Here is a 14844-nt window from a genome sequence, read left to right as displayed (position 1 = left end):
ACCACGTTATGATTTTGTTCTGAAATATTAGAGAAGTGATGTTGTTGTATTCTTCTCATTGTATCCTATCAGGTGGCACATGACATTGATTTGTCCCATTGCTGGTATGGTTAACTTTGAACACAATTCAGATGGTGTTTGTGAAGTTTCCCCACTGTAAAGTGAATTTTTCTTTTCCTTCGTAATTAATAAACATTTTATAGAAAGGTACTTTGAGACTGTAAGATCCTTCCTCATCTTACTTTCACCCACAATTTTGGCATTCATTGATGTGTCTTGCCTGAATTCCTTCTATATTTATTAGTTGGACTTCTAAGAAAGAGGTTTCTTTTCATTCTGTATATCTGCTTATTATATCAGTGTGCATTCATGGATTCCATTGTATTCAGTAGGTTATAATCCATTACTTTGTTACTTATTTTAATGCTCAAATTGTTCCAGATTTGGTCAGTGGGAGCTCTTTCAAGGTGGCTCCTGTGTTCTTTGGTCATGTGCCCATCATTCTTTTGAGAACTTCTTTATTTTCTGGCACACGAGCATGTTGAAAGCTCATCTTATTCTTTCCCTGACCCACCTTCAGAATCTCCAGTGAGCCCTGAAAAGATGTATTTAGAAACCAAGACTTGGGCCTTAAGTTTGCTCATTGCTACTTAGGTCCTCTTAGTGGATACACACACACACATACACACAAACACATTTAAATATCTTTATTGATATATCTATATCCATATCTGTAAAACTATATGTTTACAGCCACTTTTTCAGTTCTAATTCAATGATCCAAGACCACAGGGTTCATCTGACCTTTTCCCCTTTCCATATTTATACCTTCCTTCTCTAGCACTAAAAATCTTGACTTTCTATCTGTAGCCAATCACCTAATTCCACTGGGCTTCTAACCTGCTCAGAAGCCCACCCTGTATGGGCCCCGATTCCCACTAAACTGCTCTCCTGCCCACTCCGACACCCACTTTGTGTGGGCCCTGATGCCCATCATACTGCTTTCCTGCTGCAAAGAAAGGAAGGCAGCCATTACCATCACTTTTAACTGAACTTTCTGCATTGGCTGGTTATCTTGGCATCACAGGAACACAGTAGTGAATTGGTAGCAGTGTTATTAAAACAGCGTATGGATAGTTTACTCAAATTCAATTAAGTATGGTATATACTGCACACATTTTATACTTACATCTGTGTGTACATATTGCTGTACATAGGAATGGGTACACAGAACTGTGGTTTACTGCCTTTTATGGGTGGTTTAGGGAGTTTTTCAAGGGAAAATTTGACCATAAGTGCTTCCTACCTTATAAGCCTACTTCAGAATGTAGCTCCTGCATAAAGTATGATTGCCACTGTGTAGCCTAAACTGTCTCAACATCTAGTCAAATTCTCCCTCTGGGAGAACACGTCACTTTGGTTTCTGAAACTAAAGCTGAGAGGATCAGAAGCTGATTCTAGATCTTACTTACTTACTACTGGCTTATTCAGGGAAAATGATATAGTTTTTGTTTGTTAGTTCATTCCTTCTAAAATGTAGAAGTGCTTTCAACAAGTATTCTGATGCCACGTCTCTAGGCCAGAGCTAGGGGAAGGGCAGGGTCTTGGCTATAGGACCAACTCCAGTAGGATGGCTCACTGAGGCCACACATAGGAGCCCAAGCTGAAGAGCGCCCTCCCTAGGCATGGAGGCCAAAGAGTGCTGGGCAGGGAGGAGAAGAGAAGCCTTAAATCAGAGAGAGAAGTAATAGGGGCCAAGAAGCTGGTGACAAATACTGAATGGAGCATTCGTTCATTCAACATGTACTTATTAAGAACGCAATATATTCCAGAGGCTTTGCTTGCTTTGCAGAGACATAAATGAATATACATGTCTTCTACCCTGAAGAAGCTTTAATTCTAGTAGAAGAGAGTCATGCCAACAGTTGAAATACAGGATAGCTCAGAAGTCTTGCTACAGTTTTTAGATTTGTGGATTTTGCTAGCTCTTGCTGTATTATTTTCCATAAAGTTTATACCAATTTATAATTATAAAGTTGGAAAGTAATTTCTAAATACTACTTTTAAAACCCATTTCATACAATATATTATGTCGAAAGGCACAGTTTAAGAAGGATTTAGATAAGAATTTTGACTTTCCTAGGATATTACCTCCCCACAACCCCACCCTGAGCTGTTAAATAAGTACTGTACCAAGGAAGAGGATAATGGTTTTCTGAGAAGAAGAAAACACAGTGCCCAGTGGCTGTATTTTTCTATATCTTGATGGTCCTGGACTGGATTCCAAAGGATGTGAAAATTATCTTTCAGTTAAAGCATTTCAGTTAAAGCATCTTTCAGTTAAATTGTTATTTTGTTTACTGTTCATTATCTATAATATTTTTGAATGGCTATTGGGTAAATGAAGGGTATTCAGTTTGCTTCAAGTTGTCTGGACTTTACAAAATCAGGTGATAATTTCAGAAGACATTTCTCCCCAGGAGATTATGTGACTGCCAGAAACCTATTCTGAAGATTAGGAAGAAATTATAGATTACTCTTAAGTGGTTATCAATAAATAAGAAATGATGTCTGTGACATTTACCATCTGCAGAATTTGATTTTTTAAAATGGGATTTGGCTCTTTCCCCTTTACTTTTACGTATTTTGTTGTATATTAGTGAGCCTTCTCTTATAGTCACTTCTCTTTGCTGACACACTTTCGGTTCTATAGCGTTTGTGGGCAAAAGGTATTAGAAAAACAAATAAATCACCATGAGGTGCTATATATTACCTTTGCAAATAATTGCTTGGGCAAGAGCTCTAGACTAATAAATGAGGGCATGTGGATAATTTAGAATGTTTTTCTTTTTAGAACCAATTGCCTGGGAATTGAAAAATTCAAAGTGCTTTTTCATGGTGTTATTGTTTGAATTAATTAAGAAAAATTTCACTTCATTTGGATCTGTTTCTGTCTTCTCAATTTGTCCTCCTGAGGAAGAACTGGAGAATATGGCACTTTGGGAAAAATTTAATTAAGTCAGCTCACAATGGAACACTAGAAGATAAAATTCCTCAGGCCTGATCCTTTTTGGAATTGTAGAAACTGACAGGAGGTGAAGATCTGCAGCCTCCCCCGACCCCCAGGTCTGCAGAACAGAAGCTCCCCTCTCCAGCAGGCAGGGATAGGAAGGCTGGTGAAGTGATGCTGAGGTGGGGACCACAGTTCATTCTCTTCTTTTAATGCATTTCAATTTGCTAATATGTATAAGGTGTGTCAGGAGCATTAACATTTTGAACCTTAGGCAATCAGATCTGAGGGCTCATTCTGTTCAATTCATAATATGGATTATATTTTATAGTGTTGCTAGGACTTGATTATTTGCACATCCTAGAAGGTATAGCTCCTGCTCTGAACATTTAGAAGTGAACTGCTATAGAACTCTGAACATTAAACAGAGATTTACTATAGGTAAATCTCATAGAAATAAAGAAATGATCCTATAATCATGGTTTTAGAATTACATATTTGGATGACTATCACATCACAGTTTAATTTGGCTATCATGGCAAGCACTGAAAATGAAGGAGTAACACAGAGAACTATTTGTGTACCTTGGAACACTGCAGCTTAGCCTAGTGACTAATCATACACTTTTATTCAGACCATATGGAAACACAGTATACCTCTTTCTTCTATTTATATCTAGCTCCATATCTTTTGAGGTAGATATAGATAAACAAAGACAATACACCATACACCCAAATAAGACATGATGATCACAGAAAGTGTTTGTAAACATTAATGTTAACTTGTGGACATATATTGATTTTAAATACATCCTTTACTTTAAATAGCTTTGATTTTCTGTCTAGAAGACAAAAGAGAACATTAATAGCTATCACTTACTAAGTTTACCTAGTTGAATGTTAGCGCCTCTAAAAATGAGACTAAAAAAAGTAAATATTCATTACTTTTTCACACTGGAAGATTAAAGGAATAAATAATCCTTTGAAACTGAAAATGAGATTCTCAGAAATGTCAAGAAAATATTTTGCTCAGTCTTACTTTAAGAGGAAGTGAATAGAGATCACAAAAGCCTTTTGACATTAAAGTGAAAGGCTGTTGTTACATAATATAACCCAATTAATTAGGATCTGCTTAATTTGGAATCTGTAACAGAGAAGATATGAAATGTGTTTTGCTGCTTTGTAACTTGTTGTAAAAAAACCCATCTATTTAAAATGAATACAATAAAAATGAAGAGAGGCTAAAATTCATCCCTGGAGTTAAACTGTGTGGCAAATGGAGGTACCACTTACTTAAATATAGTGCAGCTTCTACCTTGCCAACAGTAGCACGTGTGTCCAAGGAATCTTGTGGATGGCACTATACAGCAGTTTATTCAACTTAAACTGAAGGAAGACACACCTTTATTATTAACAAGCTGAAGCTGAAGCTTAAGTGGAAAAATGGTTGCAAGTTTTCATGGTCCCCAGATTAGAAAGTCCTTTAGCTAGGGTTTTTTGGTTTTTTTGTTTGTTTGTTTGTTTGTTTTGATTAAACTCTAAGAACACTGACTTGTTCAATGGTAGCTGTGCAAAGGTTAAATGGAAAAAAAAAAAAGGTTAAATGGACTATAGATTGAATGTTGTCATTCTAAGGCACCTTTTGCTCCTGTACCAAATCCACTGGAAACTAAATATGTATCAGAATATGTCATGGAGAAATTCAAATATCAAAGGGTACAAAAATTAATAATTAAAAAGCATTTCCTGAATTGGAAAACACAACTTATTACTTTTAGAGACAAAGCATAAGACTTGTTCAAGTTAAAAATGACTAGGGAGTTGAATTCTAAGGTTTTCGCAGCCTTACATACTGATAGCGTTTGGCTGCTTTGGTTCTATACTAAGATTTTTAGCAAGCCTATAACAACACTTAAAATTTTTTTGTTGTTGGTGTGCTTCCATCATAGATAACTGATAGCTTATAACATTCAGGTTAGAGGTCAAATCTGAGCTGAGGCCTTATTACACATCCAAGGAAAATTACTCTTTGAATAACACATGGTACAACCTTCTACTCCTAATAGGGAAGGAAGAGTTCAGATACGGACATTTACACTTTCAAAGTGACCAGACTGTACATGATTTTCACTTGCTCTGAAATGACGCCATAAATGCAATTTAGAGATTTATTTTTTCATCACACCACAAAAAAACTTAGCAATAAATTCTAACATGTTTAGGTGTTTTAAAGAGGAGAAACTATTCTTTTTTGTTTAGCTATTCAAAAGCTTTTTATAACATCTCCAATATATGGAGTGTTAGGGAATATATAACACATTTCCTGTGTGTCTCTAATAAAAGAAAGCTTTCGACATACTATACTGACTTTTTCCTTATTTCCTTGTAACTGCAGCATCATAAAAAATAAACTGAGTAAGGTAACTCAATGCAAATTCAATCTGGTGTTAGAAGTAAGCTGCAAACAAGACTAAATCAGATATGTGAGTTTTTTCTAAACAGGATTAAACAGTGTTTCAAATCACCTAGAATCAATTCTCATAGGACACTATTGTAGAAATGATGATACTGAGTTAAGAAAACATTTTTCTTATGGAAAAAATCACAAGTCAGAGCTTGCCACTTATGTTATCCAAGATAAGTTTGGTGATTATCCTGTAAATGAACATCGATTTTTGTGTAGACTCCAATATTTCCAATCTCTGAGAAACAGTTCTGGTGTCTGGAATGGCCAATTGCAGAATTACGGCAAATATCTTCTAGTGAAGTGGTTGCTTCTCTGAGAAAACAAAGAAATTGCTTCACATCTGAGTTTTACCACACTACTTTCTAAGACTAGCTTTGACACAGTAGAGGAAAAGAAAAAAAAACCCCAAACTCAAAACCCTATACTGTATATTTATCGTTACTGGCTAACCCACAAGGTGGCACTAAAGAGAAAAGTGACAAAATGAAGATCACAAGCAACTTCTATACTAAATCAATTCTATTATGAGAATTAAACCTATTTCATGACATGATCATCCAAGTTTTAATATGCTAATAACTCAAAACATTCATATTCACATTCGTTGCTTTTTTCCTACAGACTGTTTTGGAGTAAAAAAAAAAGTTTCATTTAATCAAGCAGCCAATTATATTTTCAAAAGACTTAGTAGTTTGAATATTTTTGTGTAGTTCTTTTGTGGGGAATTTTTTTTTTCCAGGTGCAGACTTCACAAACATTGTGTGGTTATAAATTATGACCATTTTTAAAATGTTTTGTATAGTGCCTAGCACTTAACATAAATGTTAAAAAGACTGATTTAACACTATAATATTTATAGTAAAATGATATATTTAGACTTTTAACAAGCATACCTTGTTTTATTGTGCTTCACTTTATTGTGCTTCACAGATACTGCGTTTTTTACAAATTGAAGGTTAGTGGCAACCCTGAGTCTATCGGTGCCATGTTTCCAAAAGCATTTGCTTATTTTGTGCCTCTGTGTCACATTTTGCTAATTCTCACAATATTTCAAACTTTTTCATTATTATGATATTTTTATGGTGATCTGTGATCAGTGATATTTGATGTTACTGCTGCAAAAGTATTACGACTCGCTGAAGGCTCAGATGATGGTTAGCAATTTTTAGCGATAAAATATTTTTAAAGTATGTATTTTTGTAGACATAATGCTATTGCACTTAATATACTACAGTTGAGTGTAAACATAAGTTTTATGTGCACTGGGAAACCAAAAAAATTGTGTGATTTGCTATATTGTGATATTTGCTCTTTTTCGGTAGTCTGGAAACGAACCTGCAATATCTCTGAGGTATGCTTGTTTTTGTAGTAATAGCATATAAATAATTTTTTTAAACCACCAAGAATAAGGCATTTTAGCCAAAGTCTAATTGTTTGAATTCCAAAAATAATTCCTGGATCCCCAAATACATATTTCACCTAACTTTCGAGGCACCTGGAGAATACTTCCTGGATGTGAATGGGGAAATGTCCTCAGAAAACCACATACAGAGAAAGAAAAAATGGTATGACATTGGTGTAGCCTTAATATATAATCCAGAAAGTAAAGAGGCATGGAGTATCCTTAGTTATAGTGCCATGTGGTGGAAAGAACTGGGTCTTCTCTAGCAAACACCTCTGGTTATGAGCAAGAAGGAGGTATAGATCCCAGAAGAGGCTATTCTTCAGTTCATGATTAAGAGATAATGTTATTCATGCACAGGCCTAAAACTTAAAAGGAAATACTATGATTTGGTTTTTTTTTTTCCCTTGGTTTCAAAGTAGGAATTCAATGAGTTGAAAAACAATGCAATTTTAATTTTTACAGTTATTGTGTAATATACATACTCTAGAGCTTGTGAAATATTTTCTAACAGAAGATGTACTTCTTACTCAGAAATGAGTGCATCTTTGACTAGAATACTGACTCATTAAAACTATGTAAAATAAAAAATACTGTAGGTCAAGATCAGCTTTCAAAAACTCATGTACAGGTACATGACCTCAAGATTAGTGACATTTCATTATCTAAAAGAGAAAAACTTCACCCTATTTATCTTTATTTCTTTATCAACCCATTTACAATGATCATTTGCCACTCAAATTTTAAAAAACTATTGTAATTACCTCATTTAATGAATTAATTTTATTTTATTTTTTATTTCATTCTTAAATTGAGATTTAATTGACACATAACATTGTATGTTTAAGGTGTACAATGTGTTGATTTGATACATTTATATATTGTAATATGATTACCACTGTAGCATTAGCTAACACCTCTGTCACGTCACATAATTATCATTTCTTCTTGTTGTGAGAACATTTAAGATCTAGCCTCTTAGCAACTTTGTGGTATATAATACACTATGTAATTACCTCACTTAAAGAGCTATACACATTTATATATCAAACAAATGTCTATTTGTGTATGTTTAGTAATGCAGGTTTTAAGAGATAATATGTTTTATTATTAAATGGAAGAAGGGTGAATAAATGAGTGGAAAATGGAAAAAAAATTGGATTAGAGGATAACATATGGAAGAAATACAACAGGATACTTTATGTCTTTATGTGATTTAATAACTATATAAGTGTACATTTGAAGCAGACACTTTTCATGGTTTGAAAGAGGTGAGGCGCTATTCTAATATGCAAGTTTGAATTGTCACATAAGCCTGGGTCAAAGATACATTTATTAATGCCTTTAAGAGGTAAGATTTCTAAGGCATATAAATTGCTTGTTCTGCAGAACAAAAATAAACTACAGTCAACCTCAACTACTTCGTTCTCAATCAAGGATAAATAATGCTCTCCTTTTTTCTTTCTATCATTACTTTATAAAATTATAATTATTATTCTGCTCAGGGTCATACTACCTTTTCTCTATTCATTTCATTTAATAAACACTCACATAGCACTTATGTGCCAGGCACTGTACCTTCCAATGATGGGGGGAACCACAACTGTTTGATTCAATGCTATACCTCCAGCACTCTGCCTGGAACTGACTTCATAATTTATGCAGCAAATATCAATTATGCAATTGGATAGTTTACATCTGGCTTACCTTTCAGGAAGTACTATGGCATAATGGTTAAGTGTACAGATGATGGAGTCTGGAATTCTGGCTCTACTAATTAAATGACTTTGGGCAGGGTATTTCATCTCTCTGAGCCTATGTTTCCTCATTTGTCAAATGGGGGAAATAACAGCATTGACCTGATGGGGTTATTTTCATGATTAAATAAGATGACATAAAGTGCTTAGACAAATACTTGGTGCAAGGTAAGTCCTTGAAAAATCTTAGTTACTGTTGTTGTTATTATTATTATTATTATTTTCTTCCTGCCATATATATCTAGAAACATGGATTTGAACAACTTAAATTCATGGCAAAAACTATATTGGGTGTATATACTATTTCTATTTCTTGAGCTACTAGACAAATTGACTAGTTCAACAGAAACATCTCTGGAAAGTTACCCAGTTTCTATTCTGATTTTAGGATTTGGTTTATGTTATGTTTGTAGGTTTCATGAATAAACTGTAAACATTTCCATGATGCATTCTTTGCCTTTTTATGACGCTTTCTTACTGAGATCATAAACCAAAAAGCCCACAGTGAACACCGAAGAGTTTTAACCTAGCATTAGAACCCCCAAATAACAATACAACTTTTTTGAGATCCTAATTCTCTCCTCTCTGGATATAACATTTAATTATAGAACTGGGAATAGTACTATGGATATTTGATTATGCTTTTCCTTATATTTGCCATCTAGAGAGGCCCTTTTTATGTTGTAATACTTGTTCTGTTTTAGCATAATTATGAGACTTTACTAGGCCTAATAACATGTAGTAATACATTAATAGGTTAGGGAATGTTTTCCCTTTAAAACAACTTTATAACTTCACAGATTTTTATGTGAGTAAAGAAGACATAATCACATTTAGATATGATATCAATTCAGATGAATCTTTTTAAATAAACAGAAGTCAGATAACTAACAGTTAAATCAAGGTGTTAATTGTAGTTAGCAAACTGTAGACATTATGGAATTGCACTGTCTCAATTATGGCTAATTTTAAACAGTCCTCCTCTTTCCATCATTAAGATCTTGAGGAAGGTTCTATCTAGAAGGGTATTTCTTTCTTTTTTTTTTTTTAAATTAATAGTAATCTTTTATTTATTTATTTATTTTTATATTTATTTTTGGCTGTGTTGGGTCTTCGTTTCTGTGCGAGGGCTTTCTCTAGTTGCGGCAAGCGGGGGCCACTCTTCATCGCAGTGTGAGGGCCTCTTCACTATTGCGGCCTCTCTTGTTTCAGAGCACAGGCTCCAGACGCGCAGGCTCAGTAGTTGTGGCTCACGGGCCTAGTTGCTCCGCGGCATGGGGGATCTTCCCAGACCAGGGCTCAAACCCGTGTCCCCTGCATTGGCAGGCAGATTCTCAACCACTGCGCCACCAGGGAAGCCCTAGAAGGGTATTTCTTAATGTTACCCTTTAACAATGTCAACAGATGCAGTGGTCAAATGGTATGAAATTTTGAAATTATGTATTATAAAATATTAGAAGTGTGCAATATTGTGAGTTTCCCCAAATTAAAAATTTCATCAAGTTATTACCATCTCAAATTTCGAACTGCTTTTAGTGTCACAGGGCAGCACCACTTTAGCTGGTGAACAGAGATTCCCACCATTCACTGTCAACATTGGTCTCCGGTTGTGTGGGGTCTTCAGGGACACTTCCCTCTCATAAAATAGATCAGTCCTGTTTCCCCTGCCAGAGTAGCAGGGGCTGTTTTCTTTTCTCCATATGCTTTTGCTAGTACAGGGTATTTTTACAAAGTCTCTTTACCCATTAAACTTTGAGTTTTGAATTGATTTTTTTTGGCTTCTCAATGGAGAATATTAATTAAAAATCCCTGAGAGCATAAAGAGACTGTTGTATTAGCTTTGGAATTTCTTTTACAGAATTTGAGAACTGAAAGAGATCTCGGAGGTTACCTAGTCTATTTAATTTCTGTACATGAACCCATCAAGAAACTGAGTCAGGTAAGGAGGTTAGGATAATGTAGGGAGGTGAGGGCAGATTTGTATCTAGTTCTTTCTCCTGAGCCAAGCTGTTTCTGAAAGTGAAGTGCTAATCACACTTGAAGGGGCTGAGTATCAAAGGACACTTCAGTTGTGCCTCTTCCTACAAACCAGTGGGAAGAGAAAAAAAGCAGTTCAAGTGTCAACAATCAAAGAGTAAAGCCTCTGAAGCCAGCACATTCACTGAAAATAGTTCAGTTTGATTAGTCATAGGACTTAGGTGTAGATTTAATTAATAACTTCTGTTTGGCCTTATGGATATTAAACATTCAGACTCTTTTCACTTTTACAAGCACCTAAATCAAATATGGCCACAAAATGGCTTTAAAGACATTTATTAGCTAAAGAAAATAATCATAAATTCTCCCAATAATAAACGTGTTTCTGAGAGGAGCATCAAGCACTTTGGAAAGTCTTACTCCCCTGCATGGCTCTAGCATTGACAAAGTCAAAGTCTCTCCGATTTAGTCATCTACACACTGAAGGCAACTTCTTTATAGGAATACTAGTGAATCATCTCTTTAAGATTTTTGTTAGGTACACCATCTGAAATTTTCCCTTTTTTTGTTTTGGTTTGAGGAGGGTAGAATAGACATTCTCTAAAAAATAAAATTAAAAAGTTATTATACCAAAGTACTTGCTTCTTAGAGGTACGTTACGTACTTTCAGATATTAACAAAAGAAAAACTCACTGGGACCCTTCTGTAACATTGATATGAGAGGAAGAAATATTTACCCACTTGACCTTGATATTGAGTTTATTGGCTAAATTTGCATTTTAGGGGAATCAGTGTTTTAATAAGTTGTGTTCACTCCAGGTTAATAAGCTTGTGTCCACTCCACTTAGGTCTCAAAAATAACCCATCCACTAATTTAATCATAGCCGGTAGAGACTTTACTAATTGGTAAATATATTTTAATTCTGAAATCTTAGAGAGTTGCCTTGTAGAAATTTTCAAAAGTACACGAATAAAATACAAAGAAGAACAGAAAAAAGCCTTCTTTGAATCTTTTCTTGACTAATATCATTTTAGAGAAAGGTCTTAAAGATCCTTTAGTGGGTAACCTCTTCATTTAAGTAATGGTTCTCAGACTTCTGGGGGGTGGTTCCAGATCCCTCTTATAATGCAAGTGAGTTGAATCCATGGACTTTAGATCAATAATCCTGAACTGCTGGATTAGTACCCTAAGGTCAGAGAAGTTTGGTGAGCTGCTAAGAGTCACACAGCTCTTTTTGCCTGCCTATATTGTTTCCTGATTCTGTGAAAACAAACTAACAAACCGCGACTTCTCAACTCTTAAAATGCATACAGGCAGATATATATGGACAGCAAGAGCACAGAGATTTAAAAACAGAGCATAAAAAAGTAACTTGAACAGAATGTGGCATTTCCCTTGGTCTGTTGCTAACGGCCCACATACAACATGCTTAAGAAAAAAAAAACAAAAAACAAAAAAACAAAACACCCTGGCACTTCATTTTGTCATCATTTAAAAATGATTCAGGGTATATGCCCAGTAGTGGGATTGCTGGGTCATATGGTAGTTCTATTTTTAGTTTTTTAAGGAACCTCCATACTGTTCTCCATAGTGGCTGTATCAATTTACATTCCCACCAACAGTGCAGGAGGGTTCCCTTTTCTCCAAAAGATGCAGACGTAGAGAACGGACTTGAGGGCATAGGGGGGAAGGGGAAGCTGGGACGAAGTGAGAGAGTAGCATTGACATATATACACTACCAAATGTAAAATGGATGGCTAATGGGAAGCTGCTGCATAGCACAGGGAGATCAACTCGATGCTTTGTGACGACCTAGAGGGATGGGATAGGGAGGGTGGGAGGGAGGCTTAAGAGGGAGGAGATATGGGGAGATATATATATAATATATATATATATATTATATATATATACACACATATACACATATAGCCGATTCACTTTGTTGTACAGCAGAAACTAACGCAACATTGTAAAGCATTTACACTCCAATAAAGATACGAAAAAAAAATGATTCAAATGGACATTTAGAATGTATGGCATTGGGAATGTATCCCATCTGGGGATAGATGGCAAAGAGCTTCACTGAACATAGGGCTGTGTTTTCAGTAGTTTTCGGGCTGAAGTTGGTGCATATTTTGGGCTCTTGTCTTTGGTCATGCTTTTAAAGCCAAACACAATACCTTAATGTATATTTTCAGGACTCCAAAGCCGGTGGCATTAAACATTCCTTTTTGTAAGAAAATAATTAGGGACATGATTTTCTTTTAATGCCTTCAGGATTTGAAGATGTGAAAGAAATGTGTAAAAAGGAATTACTTCGTTCTCTTTTTATTCTGCACTTTTAAAAATTGACTCTGAAGCCCATCACATTTTGTTTCATTAAAAACTAGAGACTCCTGCCTGTGAGCTGTTACCTTTGGAGTGGCTGTTTTCTGAATATTGTTCCAATTAGAGTTCTTCACCCAAATGGGCTGGATACCCCATATACTCATACAAACTCTGCACTATAATTTAAAGCTTCTACAAACTTAGACAAGAATCCATAACCAGCCAATGGTATATGAATCTGTTTTGATGATCCTGCTGTCAGTGGACACTTCCTATTGATAACTGTTCTAAAAAAGTTTAAACGATTTTCATGATAACAATGAAAACAGCAAAAAAAAAAAAAAAAAAAAAAAAAGTAATTGTGGCTAGGTGAAGTGAAAAACTGACCGATCACGGAATATACTTGTTCACTGTTCTCATTCTAAAGTAATGGGGCTCATGTCCTCAGCTTTTCTCAGTCTCAAGTTTGTGGTCCCGAATATTACACTTTAGGTATTAGATTTTAATCATTTCCTCAATCTAAAAACAGGAATTTTTCGATGGGAAAAAACCCATCTCTATTCTTTAGCCTTGACTTCCAGAGGATTCTAATGTTTCCTTGCTAACCCTTATTTTAATACTGCACACCTGGACACAGCACACAGTATAATATACGTAGTCAGGCTTTGGAGAATTTATTTCAATTTACATACAATCCTCCAAATCCTCTGGCGAGCTTGATGTGAAACCTGAGACAGCTACGTCTCCCCAGCCGGATCTTCCTTTGCTTCTTGGCGTCAATAGCCAAAGGCTCCAGCGATGCCTCAGGGGAAGCGCGGTGGGGCTAAAGAGTCCGGAAGAGGGGTGACTGCGGGGCTTGTTGCGCTGACGATTTACAGGGTACTTCGTGCACGCGGCTCAGCTACCCCCTCTACGGCTGTGTGTGTCTGGTGTGACAGAGCGGAGAAAAGCTCTCTAATCTCCCAGCGCCTGCCTCTGCCGCTCAGCCGCTCCCCTCCCTCCCGCCTTCCCAGTCTCCTCGCGCTCTCTCGCTCGCTCCTTTGCCTTTCTCGGGGAGTTTCAGTCCCTGAATGCAGCCAGAGTAGCTCTGGCAATCTAGACCTGGAGCCTGTGTGTACACGCTCACGCACACACGCGCGCACACACGCACACTCACTCGCACACACGCACTCAGGTTCTCCCCACGGGGATACAGAGCAAACCCGGAGCTTCATCTACCTGAAGGGGATGGCCCGGCCGGACACTTCCTGCTCACTTGTCATCTCCGCAGGTCAGAGCAACGTCGGAACTAGGGAGGCTCGCCGTCCGCTGTGCAGCCTCACGCTGTATGCCGCCACCTCTGCTTAAAGTGTCCAGGCTGGAGGAGAAGGCTTCTACAGGACAGATTTCCGGCGCAGCTCTGCGGCCCTGGCACTTCACTGGGCTGGTTCACCCCGGTCTCTTCCTCTCGGCCATCCTCTCGTCCCCGCCTGCGGGGTGCATGGCTCGAGCGCCTCCGCTGCTGCCGCCGCCGCCACTGCTGCTGCGAGCACATCCCACCCAGAGGACTGAACGCCGCCGCTGGAGTGGGGAGAGAAAGCGGCAGCCCTAACTTCCTTCTCCATCGCTCCCTGTACTTGCCAGCCGAGGACCCGCGGGAAGGCTCCCGCGGAAAGCCAGGCGAAAGCTCGGCGCAGGGGACTGCGAGCTAGAAGCCGCAGGCGCACAGGGGCGGGGGCAGCACGTGCCCCTGAGCCCGGCGTCCGCCGGAGAAGTAGCGCGCGTTGGGGCGAGCGAGACGCTTTCCAAGTTGGGCGCGTCCCAGAGCTCGCCGCCCCGCGCCTCCGCCGCCCGTGTCCGGAGAGAGGCGGGGCTGATGGGAGGCGCCGAGGTTGCTGTCGCCTACGGCCAGAGCCCGTCTTAA

The 14844-nt window shown here is 37.5% G+C and overlaps 1 long non-coding RNA gene across 1 annotated transcript in view; it reads right to left on the bottom strand.

Annotated features, from left to right (window-relative positions):
* Positions 1-14844, bottom strand: part of LOC309640429 — a 41525-nt gene that overhangs the window by 26346 nt on the left and 335 nt on the right. Inside the window, exon 2 of the long non-coding RNA XR_014252210.1 lies at positions 14160-14501. This is a non-coding gene — a long non-coding RNA (uncharacterized lncRNA). The remainder of the gene's footprint in view (positions 1-14159; positions 14502-14844) is intronic.

The sequence above is a fragment of the Balaenoptera physalus genome (assembly GCF_965194825.1).
Source record: "Balaenoptera physalus genome assembly, chromosome: 13".
In the NCBI taxonomy this organism is placed as follows: domain Eukaryota; kingdom Metazoa; phylum Chordata; class Mammalia; order Artiodactyla; family Balaenopteridae; genus Balaenoptera; species Balaenoptera physalus.
This window is presented reverse-complemented; position numbering and strand designations above follow the sequence as displayed.